Source organism: Apteryx mantelli, chromosome 2 (assembly GCF_036417845.1).
Source record: "Apteryx mantelli isolate bAptMan1 chromosome 2, bAptMan1.hap1, whole genome shotgun sequence".
NCBI classification, from domain to species: Eukaryota; Metazoa; Chordata; class Aves; order Apterygiformes; family Apterygidae; genus Apteryx; species Apteryx mantelli.
In genome coordinates this window covers 67,133,531-67,150,140 of record NC_089979.1, presented here as the reverse complement: position 1 = coordinate 67,150,140, position 16,610 = coordinate 67,133,531, and the positions used below count along the sequence as shown (strand labels likewise).

At 40.2% G+C, this 16,610-nt stretch overlaps 1 long non-coding RNA gene across 1 annotated transcript; it reads left to right on the top strand.

The window, feature by feature from the left end:
- Positions 1-13,792: 13,792 nt before the first annotated feature.
- Positions 13,793-16,610, top strand: LOC106482608 (uncharacterized). The gene is made up of 2 exons (XR_001292201.2): positions 13,793-13,993; positions 16,311-16,610. It is a non-coding gene; the product is annotated as an uncharacterized lncRNA (long non-coding RNA).

Sequence of the window (16,610 nt, the reverse complement as noted above, 5' to 3'; positions counted from 1 at the left end):
GCTATAAATTGAAAGAAATTGATGGCTTCTGGTATGATTTAACACATATTCTGAAACATCCTTGCAGTTCTCAACCAGACAGAAGACCTATTCTGTTAGACACTAGACAGCTGTAAAGACGCATCTTAACACTTTTTGCCTGCTGGGCTTTTTCCAGTGAAATCAACCTCTTTCAACAAATATCTTCTTTCTCACTTGTTGAGAATGAAATGTAGCTCTAAAGTTTAAATTTTCCTTTTCTTATTGTGAAGATTAATGTTTTCATCTGAGAAAGACTGTTAAAAGAGTTTACTTTATTCGGCATTTTTTCACTCTCGAGCTCTCATTTTATGAACCTACCCTCTTACATTAGAAAGTTCTTCTGTTGACTATTACTGGAATGAGTTATCTTTCTACACAGAAACATAGTGAAGCTATCATTCATCTTATCTTTCTAAAATGGTATCAAGAAGCTGCTCCAGTCTGGGTTAGTATGGGTGAGTATGGGTTCCCTCTGCTTCAGTCCGGTATATTTCATCTCCATCACTCATGGTAGAAGATCTATTTTTTTATTCCTTATTCAGATTAAAGTGCTTTGGAAATCACCAGAAGATTTGTTTGAGTATGGTTTGTATTCTCAGATATAGAGGTATCATTTTGGAGCCAACTTCAGGACTGAGGAGTATATGGATAGATCTGAATGATGAAATGAAACTTGGAAGTACTTGGAACATTGCAAATCAACAACCAAAACCAAATGTTTTAAGTTCTAACTGGAATGCACCCAAAACTATCAAAATATTTCAGTCTGGAGCAAAGGGTGAGAAAGGCTTTGGGAAGTTCCAGCAAAAGCTGAGATTTGGTTAAGGCCACTCTTGAATTTCCCCCACCCACATATGTCACCTGATATTCAAGAATATTCACAGAAAACAGAAACTATATGGAAGATTTTAGTTTCAGCTGCATTTCCTAGCCTTACTTACAGGACCAAGAGTATATGACAAAAGTTAAGCTCATTGGTTTTATTAGAAACTAGGAATCTCTTCTGAAAGGCTGCAGCATAACAAAAGATGCAATTTTTAAAAGGCTGCACTTTTAAAAGATCAGTCAGTAAAACCTGTTGGTATATTTCTTAGTTTTTGCTTTAGAAACTACACTCGTTCAGAAGACTGGATGCTTTACAAATATACAATAAAATATACTCTTGTCTACAAAGATTTTAAGATCAGTATAAGCATAAGAAGAAGGGTAAGAGTGAGGAAATAGTGTTATGCCAATTTTCCTGAGGTACAATTTTTAGCATAGCCTTTGGATATGTTTACCCTTTAGACAGCAATATGGTAAATAGATACCTAAGATAGTTTTAAATAAAGAATCCTGCTTTCACAATGTAAATTACACTTTTTAAAGTCTTCACCTGCCCCAGCTTCCATATTGTTATCTCCTGACAAATTCATATGAAGCTCTGCAGTGTAGACCTACCCAAATCCAGGAAATAATCCTAGGTTTTCTGAATCTCAGATCTAGTATCTTTGCTACCACTCTTCTTTTCTTCCATTAAAAAAGATAGGATATGAGAAGTAGAAAGAGAGCTAAGATCATGGAATTAATCTTCATTTTTAGCTTAAAGAATTTTTTTTTAATTAGCTGAGGTGATCTATTCTTCTAGCAAAAGGAAAAATAGTGGAAAGCAAAAATCTGCAATACCCTAGCATATCTTAAATGAATCATCAAAGACTGCAGGAAAAATCACAGAAATTGAGATATAGAAGTAGAGGTAATACCACATTTAAAACTCAGATCTCTGGATCTCTAACTTGGATCTCTGATGTTTGAAAGGAAAGGATGAGTCTTAGAGATCTGATGTAGAAAGAAATTGCAAGGTTTAGGTACAGTTTAAATATGTAGGTTTACAGAGCTGGGTAAGTAAAAGATGGCACATACTGGTGAGACTCAGCTGAAGATGTTTGTGCTGTTTTGATAACTGTGATTGTGAAGAAGAGTTTAGGGAGAAAGGCTTAAAGTTCTGTCTGTGTTGTCTTTAAAGCTGATGCCTAGACACCATGAGGAAATACAGAAAAAGGATATTCATTAGGATGGCAGAGGAAAGGTCCAGGGAAGAAATAGGCTTGTGAGAGGCTGAGGCTAACAGGGCTGAGCTACTATAGCTGTGTTTTTCTACAAGATCCCTCAAGCAGTAAGTGATATAAAGCATAAAGAAGTAGAATCGTAGAATCAGAGAATAATTTAGGTTGAGAGGGGCCTCTCGACATTTATACCAGCTCCTGCTCCAACCATGGCCAAAGTCAAAGTTAGATCAGGTTGCTCAGGGCCATGGCCCATTGGTTTTGGTTACCCAAGGATGGAGATTCAACAATCTTTCTGGGTGCCTGTTCCAGTGCTTAACCATTTCCCTTGTGACCTGGCATGAAACTCTATAGGACTTCGTTGGATGTTGGAGAATGGTGCAATCATTTAATTTTAAAAGGATCATTGTAGCTTTAGGATTAAGTGCCAGAAGTTTACACTGAATTAGGTTTCAAGAGTGGCAGGTTAAAAGCAGTTTTGTATAACCATTTGAAGTATGGTACAGAAAGAGACGAGACTTGGCTAAGAAGCGCCTGTGACCTCTAGGGATAAGAGAATTTAGGTATTAATTACATTGTTTAGACAGACAGTTAATTCTTACATGATTCTGCAAATGTTATTTCTTTCAATGGCTAACCTACCCGTATTTCAAACCCAGCTTTCTGTCCTCATCTGTGTGAAATGTTCATGGTCAGACACCTCTCCTGATGTCTAAGACATCCTGAGGAACTACAGCCAAAATTCAAAGCATGGATTTAATTTAGCCTGAATGCCTTAAACAGAGTGTCTTCTGTTTGGAGGATGTTTTTGGCTTTCAAAATACAAAATGAAATTTGTCATAGTGCACAACTATCACCCAAAACCAAAGTAAATAACAATGCTGCTGATTTTGGTGGAAGCAGAGTTAGGCTGACACTTTGAGGTTTTGAAAATTCTAGCCCTAGATGACAATTGAAACTATTCAGAATATAGACTGTGATGGAAAAAATGAATAAGAAATAATATTTGAGATTGGGGGTTACATCTTACAATCTAGTAATGCCGTGTACTTAAGTAAGTGCCAGACCAGTTCAGTTTTCTCACATCTATGCCACACACAGAAGAGTAACACCCTGCCTGGGGCAAGGCAGAACTACCTTATTATCAAAGGATGTCTCAGGGGGCCACAAAATAATGAAACAATAACCTGAATGTCACAAGCACACAACAAGCACGCAAAGCATGTAGCAGGTTTCCAGCTAAGCAGCAAACAGGACATTTATTCAGCTGTTAAATAAAATTTATAATCAAAGCAGTACATTTCAGGTCTTGGGCAGTCACTTGCACTTTATGCAGCTTCTAAATTATCTACTGGCGTGTGGTGTGACTCCTCTCAGGTCTGTGCATCTAGGTTTCCCTTCTGTGGTGTGAATGGCATAGAAATAGGCATGTTTTGAGGTCAAACTCTAGCCAAACTGGTGTTGGGATGCAGCTAAGGTGTGCACCTGGTCTCAGGAACTGGCCAGTTTTCCTCTTTCTAAATCTAGAGGTAACTTCAAGACTTGTCTTCATTTTCCAGAAGCATAGTTCTTTTGACTTTGCTGCTGTCCACATAATTGCCACCATTTCTTCTTTTGCATTTTTGTTGAGATAGCAATCTTCTCTTTGGTCAATCACCAAACTAACATCTTGATAGGGTCAGTGAAACTTCACTGCACCCTAAGAAAAGATCTGTGTCTAAAGCCAAGAAGAGCCAAATGCCAGTTTAAATGTGGTTCTATTCTGAAAAGTCACCATGGAAGAATGCCATCTTCTGAGAAGCAGTCTGTAGGGACAGCTAAGATTATCACTTGAATTGGTGACCAGAGATGGTTTTTTTCCTGATTTTATCTCTGCTCATCCTATAGTCATGACTGACTAAAAGGGACAGTACTTGATTCAATTCTATCTTGTGGCGTTATATTCCAGCCACCCTGGAAGCGGTGAGTCTGCATAAAAAATATCCATCCTCATAGGCAAGCTCAGGAAGTGCAGGCTAGATGAGTAAACAGTGAGGTGGATTGAAAGCTGGATGAATGGCAAAACTCAGAGGGTTGTGATCAGTGGCGCAAAGTCTAGTTGGAGGCCTGTAGATAGCAGTGACCCTCAGGGGTCAATAGTGGGTCCAATATTGTTCAACTTCTCCATCAGTGGCCTGGATGAAGGGACAGAGTGCACCCTCAGCAAGTTTGCTGACGATACCAAACTGGGAGGAGTGGCCGATACACCAGAGGGCTGTGCTGCCTTTCAGAGGGACCTCAACAGGCTGGAGAGCTGGGCAGAGAGGAACCTCATGAAGTTCAATAAAGCAAAGCGCAGAGTCCTGCACCCAGGGAGTAATAAACCCAGGTACGACTACAGGTTGGGGGCTGATTGCTGGAAAGCAGATCTGCAGAGAAGGACCTAGGAGTCCTGGTGGACAACAAGCAGACCATGAGCCAGCAATGTGCCCTTGTGGCCAAGAAGGCCAATGGTATCCTGGGCTGCATTAGGAAGAGTGTTGCCAGCAGGTCAAGGGAGGTGGTCCTCCCCCTCTGTTCAGCCCTGGTGAGGCCACATCTGGAGTACTGTGTCCAGCTCTGGGCTCCCCAATACAAGAGAGATATGGAGCTACTGGAGTGAGTCCAGCAAAGGGCTACTCAGATGATGAAGGGATTAGAGCCTCTCTCATATGAGGAAAGGCTGAGAGAGCTAGGGCTGTTCCGCCTGGGGAAGAGAAGACTGAGAGGGGATCTTATCAATGGGTATAAATATCTGAAGGGAGGGTGTCGAGAGGATGGAGCCAGACTCTTTTCAGTGGTGCCCAGCAAAAGGGGCAAAAGGCAGCGGGCACAAAGTGAAACACAGCAAGTTCCATCTGAACATGAGGAAAAGCTTCTTTACCGTGAGGGTGACAGAGCACTGGCACAGGTTGCCCAGAGGGGTTGTGGAGTCTCTATCCTTGGAGATATTTAAAAGGCAGCTGGACAGGGTCCTGGGCAACATGCTTTAGGTGACCCTGTTTGAGCAGGGGGGTTGGACTAGATGATCTCTAGAGGTCCCTTCCAACCTCAACCATTCTGTGATTCTGTGATTCTGTGATTAAGGGACATAATATGATTTGCTGCAGAAAAACTTCAAGAAGGGAGGAAGCAGTCTTGAGCTCTAGAGATCAGACTGGATTGAAACTCTCAGACATTCTATGTGAAAATGGGCACGTTTAAGTTGGGAAATACTGAAGTTGAAAAATGTGAAGCCTCAGTACTTTACAGAATAGAACTGCCCTTGAAATGTTAAGTCTGCCCGAATTCATAAAGCTGAACAGGACCTTTGGTAAGCTCAATGAGCAGTAGATACTACTGTATATAAAAGATCCTTATTTTGAGTCAAAATTGAAGAACATGAGAACAGTTGTGCCAAGTCAGACTAAAGGTCTTTTCAGCCCTTCTGCAATGGCAGCAAACAGCAGATGCCTAGGAGGGAATATAAAGGTAAGGTAAGCATACAGTGAAACTTTTCCAGAATAATCTCCTGGCCTTCAGCAGTTCATAGCTCAGAGACTTCCAGTGCCAAAGGCTTTTCTATTCAGTAAGCCTTTGTGAATTTTTCATTCACAGATTTTTCCAGTTGTTTTCTGAGCCCATACAGAACATTAGTACACACAGCCTTTTGCAGCAAGGAGTTCCGCTCAGTTCAATGTATAAAGGATCGCTTCTTTTTGTCTGAACCTGCTGTCTAGTAGTTTTATTTGATGCCCCTTAATCCTTGAATTGAAAGAGACAAGGAACAGCCATTATCTGTTCATTTTCCCTATGGGACATAATTTAATAGATCTCTAAATGCTTTCTTCTTCAGCCATCTCTTTTCCAATCTGAAGATTGCTACAGCAGCTTGTTCCACACTCATGTTGGGGGAGACATATCTGGAAATCATTCTCAAGCTTTAAAGCTTCCAGAAAAACAGGTAGTTTGGAAAGAACTTTCTTACTCACTTGAGATACGCTTTCCGCATAGAAAATTTAGATGAATTTTAAATAATATATTTTCATGGAAAATGGTGAATTTTGTGGTAAAAGCATTAAAGATTTAACAATCTCTGTTCTTATTTCTCTTCATGCTGCTCCTTCCCATAACTTGGTTTGGAAAGCAGGTACTTTGGTTTACTTTGGTTTACTTAAAGGCCAAATTACTTTTATACTGGAAACCAGTTTAGCTAGAAAAATGTCAGCCATTCCCTCAACGAAGGTCCAAAATGAAGCTTCTCTGTATGACTGCTTCCATTCTCAGTGTTGAACAGTGGCTGCAACCCAGATTCTTGGAAAGGAGAAATTAAGGTAAAAGTCAGACTTGCATATAAAGGGAAACAGAGCATTCAGTTGTGATTAGTGTTTATCCCACCTGCCATTTACCCACTGGCATTTGTTCTGTTCTTCTGCAATTTGGTCTCTAGAGAATGAAAGATAGTAAGGCTTGGAGCTGTGAATGGGAAGCAAAAAGGGGATTGGGAGACTGGGAAGAATAGTGAGATGAGTGAAGAACAAAGATTAAAGGGAAGGATAAATGGGGAGTTGTATAAATATGTACTGGAGAAACAGGGTAATCCTGCTTCCACATATGCAGAAAACCTGCGCTTTGACTGCTGGATTGAGTAATGATTCATTATTGCAACAGAATAAAGAACAGATATCTGTATTTCCTTCCTCATTCTGGCTTTGCCACACCAGTAGAGGAAACCAACTTCTTGGTTTTAAGGTTTAGTATAAAAATTTTCAGTAGAGAATCAAGTATGTGTTGAAAGTGCCAGACTTCAGAGGGGTGACACTAGCTGACTAGCCGAGGGACAGAAATCCTCTATGTAACCCCAGAGTAGCTCATAGCAGCAGCAGCAATGTAGACATCCCAAACATCAATATACAGCAGACTTAATCTGGGGGATTCACTTCTTCCTTCCTTCCTTTTGCAATACCAGAATGATTTGGGTGACTTCTGTGACAGAAACTTGTTGGGAAACTTTCAGACTTAGGGGCAAAGGATATGGCTCTATTAATTTCAGTGGTGTGCACTTGATGCACCAGAGCTGACTGTCACCCTTTGGTTTCTAATAGAACATGAAGTATGTTTATTTGGGAGTTTCTGAAGGCAGATATACAGATGTTTGATTTGACTCAGGAAATGCAAGCCCTTTTACCAAAGGTCTATTTCAAAGTTCTTTTAAAGGCAGAGATGCACTGAATTTGCAGCATGAACAGAATGTTATAGTTCATATTCCTTGAGAGTCAATGCTTTGTTTTGTTTTGTTTCCTGCAGAACTTCAGAATATATTATTTCCTGTTGTTCGTGTTCTAAAATAATCCCTACTGTCAGAATGAATAAACCAAAAGAGACCTGCATGTTTCAGAGAGCATCGTTTACTACATAGATTGTCCACCAAAACATCAAATGGAAATTCTTCTCTTCTGTATGATCACTCCTATGGGTGTCAGTTATGTATAACTGGAGGGGGCTATGGAAGGGGAGGACAGAATAGGCAGTAGAACAGCTGCTATCTCTTTGTTTGCTATGTGAATCTTTTTTTTCCTTAAGTTTCTTCAGATTGATATTTCCAGCACCGTAAGCTATTGTCACCTAGACTAGCACCAGCTCTGCTGCTCAGGTGTGATTCATAGCAACACCACAAAGCAGAAGTGTGTCTTGAGAGAATAGCAACATGAGCCACCCACCACAGGGGATGTGTATCTCAATATGTGCAACTTCCATTAGCTCTCCTCCTTCCTACATCTTTTCCACTGCAGACCCTTCTTTGAGAAAAGACAAGACAGAAAGCAACACGTGGAAATGTTAATATGCTTGTCACTTTATGTTACTTCTCCGTTTCCTATATTTGAGGGGCTAATGTATTTGATTAATATAGATGCTAGCTTTCTGCAAATACATCTGTCATAATCCTACTGACTCCAGGATGTGGTTGCTCCTCTGGTGAAGGTGTTTAGATTCACGTATGGGGTTCATGAAATTCTTTAGATCTGGAAAATCTGCAGTCATTGTTTTAGGTCTGGCTTTTCTGGCATGTTTTCTGGGCACAGAATCTGTGCAACCATTTCCAGGAAAAGCGATCCTGTGGTCCATCTGCCCCAGCTCTTTTCTGAAAACAACTTTCTTTGAGCAGCTTTTGTCTTTGTTCTTTCTTTACTACTGTGATATTTTATGCCCAGCCCTGCAGACAACCTGGTGCCATTAAGCTACAGCCATCCTATTGTTCTTTGGTGCTTCCAATTTGCATGGAAAATTATTCATGTTAATACCTCTTCATTGTTCCTGTCTTATCTTCCTAAGTCATGTAGAAGAGCTACACAATACAAGCCCTGCTGTCAAAAGGCAGCTGTATACTTTAAGGCATTAAGTGATTTGCCTTCAGTGAATCAAAATTAATTCAAGGCATTTAGTGACTTGCCTAAAATCAACCAGAATTCTTAAGATTTTCTTAATTTCCCCACAGGTCATGTTATCCACCTTTGCCTCTGATACTAGTCTTTGACCCAAATACTTCTGCCTGTGTTACAGCTGAGCCTTGTCCTGTTTGAGAGACAGGCAGCTTGTCATTCCACTCAGAGGTGCAATGAGATCAGCTTGCAGTGCAAGTGAAGGGTATTTTCTGAGCAGAGATCTACTTAAAATCTTGTCTTACAAATATAATTTGAATTCAGAAAACATTTTTTTTTTGCCTATTCTTGCATTTACTCTTGCATTCATGTTTTACTTTTCACATAAATGGACAATAAATTTTGGTCATGGGAAGATATGAGCCTTTTAAGTTCATTGACATTTTCCCCCATTTGTATACACAAGATACTGCTCTGGGGAAAAATAAGTTTTTAACAGTTAGGCTCATGAATGTTTTTTCCTAAACTTCAAAACGTGCTGACATGCTCATATTATAAGAAAAAAGTTATTATTTGATAGATATAACCCAAAGCACAGAACTAACACCAAAATAAGATGCAATGTCTTGTACGTAACTGCAGAAAACTGTAGCCTGTTTTTAGAGTACAAGGGACTGCTTTAAAAAACATCAAAGCATCTTTTCAGTTGCTGTTTAAAACCACTCTTGTTTCTCAGTTTTTAAGCACTATCACTCAGCACTGGTTTTGCTTCCTAATGTTGATTTGCTTTCAGCTGAGCTTTTGTTTCACAAAGTTTGTGAAACACACCTGTTAAACACTTTAGCAATATGGAGCAAATCTGAAAATGGCTCAGTATCTATTATTTCATAACTGAAACCTAGTCAGGTTTCTTTTGTATTTTAGTATGATATTGTAAGCCACACAGGAAACCTACCTTCATTTCTATAGTGACTTATTCTAGAATATTTGGTCAGATATTATCAACTATATAATATATTAAAATTACTCAGTGTTGGCACCACTCCTAAATACAAGCCCATCTATATGCTTATAGCTCTATTCGACTATTAAAAGAGATTAAAATGAGTTTCATTTTCTGCCAGATGACAAATAAAGTAACCATCAAAGCAGGTGAAATAATAATAAAAAGAAAAAAGACATGGTGAAATTTCTTGAAATGTCTTTTCTTTATTTACAAGAAGATGAGGTCAAGTGATTCTTTTACGACAAATGGCGTTCCTGTTCCTACTGAAATCAGTGACAAGACTTCATTGACTTCACTGGCAGCATAAGCCGTCCCTGTTAAGCATTAAAATACACATCCTGACTGTGACTGCATTGACTTAAATGGGAATCTGCCTTAACTCCATTCAGCTTCAGTGTAACTAGAGTTTGACTATTCTTGCGTTCACTCTAAATGCGTTTGACTCTTTCTAATAAAAGTACAGTTGTTCACAATGAAGGGACAGAAGGATTTTTACTTTCAGAATCAGGTTCAAAGGTATAAGATAATGAGACAAAACAAATATACTGATAGGTGGGATAGTCAACTAGTGTCATCAGCATTGCCAGGTGGAATTAGTGGAAATACACTGCTTTTTCACATGCAGTGGTCTGACAGACTGCACAATTTTCTCAGGTCAAGGGGAAGCTTAGATATCAAGAAGACTAAAAACTTTTTGGGCTCAGAGACAAACTTCTTCACAACTACTTGCTCCCCATCTTTCTTCCCATTCCAATTTCCCCCAGCATTTGGATGATGGTGATTTTCAGAAAGCTTTTGACAGGATTCCCCACACCCCCAAAGGCTCATTAAAAAAGCCTTAGGTTAAAGGAAGGTTCTTTTGAGAATTAGTAACTAGCTAGAAGATGAAAAACAAAGCTGGGAGTGACTGATCAGTTTTCACAATTGAAGGAAGCTGCAAGTGGAAGCAGGGGAGGGGGAGTGTGCTGGTCCCTGCACTGTCCGACATATGCACTGTTCAACATATTCACAAATGGGCTGGAAAAGATGGTGGATAGCCAGGATGGGTGATGATACAAAGTTGCTTCCAACAGTCAAACCCAAAAGCTGACTGGGAGCAGAGGGATCTTGCTTGCGGAGGGATTATCAAATGACTTAGTAGGAAAATGGCAGAGAAAATTCAATGTTGATAAATACAAAATAGTGCGTGTGGGAAAAATTCAACCCTAACAAATGCAGCCAGTTCTAAGTGAGCAGTTGTCACTCAAGAAAAAGATCTTGTAATCACTGTGAATGTTAATATAAAAACATCAGCTTAATGCTCAGACCAGGGACAGGGTGTGCCCCTTGGCTCAAAAAAATGAACTGCTGGTTACCAGAAACTGGAAGATATAGAAGGGGAAGGGGCCCTCTGTACTCACCCTGTTTCTCATTCTTCTTCTAACCTTAGTTGTCCACTACTTGCCACTGTTGAGAGAAGATGTGAAGCTTTATGAACCTTTGGCATGACCTAATACAGCTGCTCTTATATCCTGATGTAAAATGAACTGTGTGAGAGAATAGATGTAACCTAAGGCCACAAAGGAAAGTGAAACTATTGAAAAGTGTATGACTGGAGAACCAATGTCGCAAATTGTGCATCTAACCAAGTCCCAGACAAAGGACCAAAGGATCAGAACAAACAAACAAAAAAAACTCAGAAGAGATCACAAGGAGGTTATGAATTAATCCTCAACATATTAGAAGCTTGCTGTCTATTGCTGTTGCTTTAGCTTGGTGCTGGACCTTGACATAATTCACACCCTCAAAGGCACTGAATAGTTACTGACAGTAATTGCAATCATATTGGTCCAGGGTATTAGGAAGTTTCATCCCAAGTGGACATATACTAAGGGAGAAAGCACATCTTTTATAACTTCCAGAAGGAAGGAAGGCAAGGGGCACTGAGTCTGCTGCTTAATGTGAGAACATCTTAGCAGTTTAAAACCACTAAGTCTAAAACACCAAAAGAGACATCTTTACTGGCTGTAAGCTTGCAGTGCTCTGCTTCCCACCCATCTCCCATTCTCAGGGCTGCCTCACAAACAGCTTACAGACAGCCTGCAGAAGTGTCCTGGGCATGCAGAACCCCAAATGCCATGAAGATGTAAACAGACCTTCTAGGCTACCAGGTAGCTTGGAGGCAACATCAAAGAGATACAGCAGCTGTGACCAGATAGATAACTATAACAGGCCAAAATAACCAAACAAAGGGAAAACTCTGCAAGAAAAATTGAATAAATAACTCCTGATGACAACAGTACTGTTATTTTAGGAAAGAGCCACAAGTACAAGCAACATTGCAAGGACCTCAAGATTAACTGAATATTCTTTGGAATGTAGTGAATATGTTGGAAACCTAAGTATTTGTATTTGTGGGTTTCATAAATGGTATTTAAGGGTTACTGTCTTAAATTTTGGCTGAGAAAACAAAACAGGGGATGGAGAATTGTAGTTTTAACTGGTTTCATTTTTCCAAACACAGGAAATCTTAAGCTGTATTCCTTTAAGCAGAAGCTCTTGGAAACCAAATAAAGATGTATGCCCAGTGGCTTGGGTGGATGCAAGCAGCGATTACTGAATACCACAGTTGGCACTCTGAGTGTCAAGTGATTGTGGGAGGGCTGGAGAACTGCCTCTTAGCACTGACCACAGCTGTGGCTGATTCAAAGATGCCTACTGACTTCAGCGGATCATACCCCTAGCAGGTCACAACTGAGAGGACCACTGCTGCTCACCAAGCTTCAACGGGAATTTCAGAAACTGATCTCTTTCCACTCCAAAGAGTTTTCATGGACTATATAAGAGAAGTCCAATGTTTATTATTGTCAACTGACTTCCTGCGCAGAGGTGTTGTGAAGATTGTGTTCAGTAGGGTTATGCAGATATGAACTGGAAGTGGAATTTAAGTTATTATAAAAGCATTTTTCCATTTGAGAACACTGATGTCTGCCCAGGGAAGCAAATACATACTTAGCTTATCAAGGGAATGCATTTGGATATTTTCATTCACACTCAACGATGGACTATTTTTAGTAACTAATAATATATATGTGCTTTGTAATATGCTTTTTGATGGCATACTTTCTATTGAAAATAACACTGTAATAAAAAGTTTGCCTTTAAGAATCCAAAATTTTCCCATATTTCCCCCAAATCCTGGATTAGTAGAAAATGTCTTACTCTTTTTGTAACGTGGCTGTATCTCACAGTAAAAAATAGAGCTGCTGATAGGACCAATTTCTTTCTTACATAAGCATTGGAGGTAAGGGTGTCAGGTTGACCTGGTAAATACATGCAAAAAAGTCAAAAAAAGTCAAGGATCAGAATTGGCTGCTGTAAAAGTTAAAGAAATTATCTATTTTTAACCAGCTAGTGAAATCAGAATTTTCAAGGCCTGTTATTTTTTCTACCTCTATTTTTCTAAATGTTTTAACCAAGCAGCCTACAACAAGTACAGTATCTGCAATTCATTTGCAATCCATCTTGAGTTTTAAGGCGGATCGATTTTTTTCAAGTCTTAAGTACATATAAACAGAAGTGGCTGCTGAGAGTTCTAGAGATGCAGAAGTGCAGTAATTTGGTACATAGTTGCCATGGCAGCTAACCTACATCTAAATTATCTTGTACGCTTTTCGGAAAGCTTGATGAGTCTCAGCCATTCTCTGGTGTTCTTCCTGTCTGAATTGCCAGTTCCTTTTGGGATCTGCTCTCCACAAAACCTTCTTTCGTGCCACTTTGGCCTGAGGTGCAGGCTCAGCCCTTTCATCCTAGCATACACTATATTCTGTTGATATTGCCCATTAATGGAAGGGGAGGCAACAGGAGTGCAAGGCAGGTGATGAAGGTCTCCCAGCTACTCTGGCTGTTGAGAGCAGCTTCTTGACAGCTGTTTTTTTGCTGAAGCAAGCTACAGTGCTAACTCCCTTCAGTTTCATGATTTATAGCAAACAGCAATACCATTTGATTTTGATGAAATTACTGCAGATTTACAGTGACATAATGGAAGCCAAGCTTGGCCTTAAGACAGTGAATTTATAAAACAATGGATGAGTTCTGCTCTGTGGATACATGATATAAATAGGGGCACCATCTCTTCTATCCAGTACGCGGGCTCTGAAGTGCTTTAGTAATGTCTATAAGCACAATTACCATGTAGAAATCTTCAAAGAAGGGGTTGTGAGTCCTCTAAGCTCTTTCCCGCCCACTGGCCATCCTCTCAGCCCAGTTAGAAAACAAACTCAGTGCTATTTATGAATTTTCATGTTATTTATTTCTGGTGAAACAGTTCCTTTTCATCAAATCAGCATATTTCAGAGGAAAACCATTCCACTGGCTATTTCCGACCAGCCATCCTTTTTATCTTCTTTCTTGCCACCTCTGAGAACTAAGTCATGACGTGGTTTCAGTGGAACCCAGCCCAGGACTTATCAGTTCTTGACAGATCCTGGATGGCTGACATGCCTTCTGCCCATGGCTGAATGTGAGTTCAGAACTCTAGTGTTTACAGAAAGTGAGATCAGAAGGTAAGAAGTAGAGAGTATTTACTTCTTTATTTTTAACATTGTTAGCTCAACCTACTGTCAAAGCAGTTTTGTCTAATTTTTTTAAAGAAGGCTCAGTTTCAGTATCAGCGTGGTTCTGTTTCTTTTGTTATTTTTCAGGCAATTGCCTAGAAGATCAATGCAGTAACTAGAGACTTGGCATCACCAGATATATTTGCGTGTGAAGTCAAGGACTGGAATTACTTAATTTATCATCCTCATATCACAAAGCAGTACAAAAATCCCTGGATCTGTGGTATGACAGGCCATGCTAAAGTGATCTCTCTTTTCAGGGATATTGAAAGCTATAAGATTCAGCAAGAGCTTTTTCTCTTATTTGCTGAGTTCATTTTTTCAGTCCAGTCATCTCAGGATAGCTGCTTTATAAAATGGACTTTCAAAGTATTAATAACAGTGCAGATACTAAACACAAGGAATAAGATTCTCAGAAGTGACTATCAATGAACACCCTGTGTTGATTTAGGCCTGCTGAAGACCAGCCCCCATAAATGCATTATGTAATAGTTTATTAAACAACAGCTGAAGAACTAAAACAGATGAGTTCTTGGAATAACTGGCAAGAGACACAGGTCTGGCAACAGTATCAGGATTCCCCCTCTAGAGCTGTGGGGGAGAAAAGGAGATACTGTACATCACAGTAAATGTTTAAGTGGATTTCCTCCCACTGTTTTTTTAATCTTGGTGTATTATATTCTCCCATTCCATTTTTTGCTATTTCATTGTAAAAAGTTGCCCACATGCAATAAAATTCTAATAAATGAAGCACTGCAGGCTGAAGTAGATGTCCTGAAGGGAGAGTCATGAAACTTGAAAATAAAACAGAGAAGACTGCATGACACTTCCCATTCAAAAAAATGTCAGATGACTAAGTTAGATATGCTTGTATTCTGTGTGTATTGCCTAATATAACATAATGATTTCACGTGTATTGCCCACGCACAGTACTTTTTAGGGCTCTTTAAAGGATAGAAATATTGTTATTTGCACTTTACAAATGGAGAAACTGAAATACAGAGAACTGAAGTGACCAGCCCACAAACTTCCAGCATATTGACCACAAGGCCTTCCAGTTATCATGGACCTCTTAGCACAACACTGAAGATCACTGCGGTTATCAGGGATATCATTTATTCAGTCTATTATCTTGTTTCACAAAAAGAAACTATTGTTGTAGAGTCTCTGGTAAAGAATTCTTTCATCTTTGGGGCAGAATATACTTAGTAGTTATTATGGCAAGCCATGATTCATACCTTTTGGACCTCAGTCTTATTTTGTGTGGCACGAGAATAAAACTAAATGCAATTTGGAGAGTTATGCCAATGAAATATTAAAGCCAATATCTGTGATAAAGCTCATTGCTGAGCTTTCCAGCCATAGTGAGGAGGAAGAGAGGAGGGAAGTGCAGTACGTTAAGTTGAATAGCCATCCTTCCTGGCCTTACAAAGAGAACGCTCAGATGTTTATGTGGCTGAGAGCAACATGACAGACACCACAAACTCTGTGGAGCTTCAGTGAGAGGGAGATATAGGAATGGTTCGAAAGCAAAAGCAGTGACTCCTTTGTGTCCCCCTGCTCTGCTGCAAGCATACTGCAGACATACTGGTAGGTCCCAGAGGCTGCAGGGGGTGCCCATGTAGTGAAGCCAAGGTCCTGATCCCAAACAGCCCTGGCTGGAGCATGCGCTGGCTTCCTACTGACCTGCTGGCATGGTTTGCTTTTTGAGAAAACTGACATTTGCAGAAGGCAGTGGGGGCTGGCTCATGCTGGAGCCCCCCCTGACATGGGCTGAGGTGTAGCTCAGAAGGGCTCCCAAGGCCACTCAATTCAGACACAGCAAATGTGGCCTGGCCTCAGCAGTCCATGCTGATTGATTTCCTCACACAATCCCAGGATAAGATTACTCAGCAACTCTCATGCTACACCTTGCCTCCTCACCAGTCACTTGACATAGCACTATCATGGGAGCTTGCTCTGAACTGCCTGCCTCCACGGGGAACAGGCTCTGGGAACCGAACCCCCAACTTTCTCTGGGACTAATTCTCTGAACAAATTCACCATTGGGTCAGACAAGGGCCGGGACTAGTTTAAGGACCAGGACATGGATGTGCTGTTGAGGGTAGGGTGGAGGATGTGACTGCCTCCTCGGCAACAGCCAACCTGCAATTGCAATTGGAGACTCTGAAATTTTTCCCATAAGACTATGCTAGTACTGGCAACTACTGCCTCCTTCCTCATAAAGCACCCCCCATCCCCATCACTCATCTGCTTGTCATTTCAGAGTTCATCCATCAAGTTGATACCCTGCTTTGCCGGCTGTTTGCATCACCCTATTTTCCATCTTTCACCTTCCCACTGCCTATCTTCTGCTGCAAACTCCCATGACCAGCCCAGTCCTATTGAAATGTGCCCAACAAACTACAGCTAACATGGAACTCTTTGAGTCACAGATGACACATGGATATCCATGTAATTGTTTTTTTTCCATATATTTTGGTGATTTTTGTGGGTTTTTTTTCCCAGTGTGGTATTTATGTTAAAACAACTGCTGAGAATAAAGATGCAGTTTTCTACAGTAAAA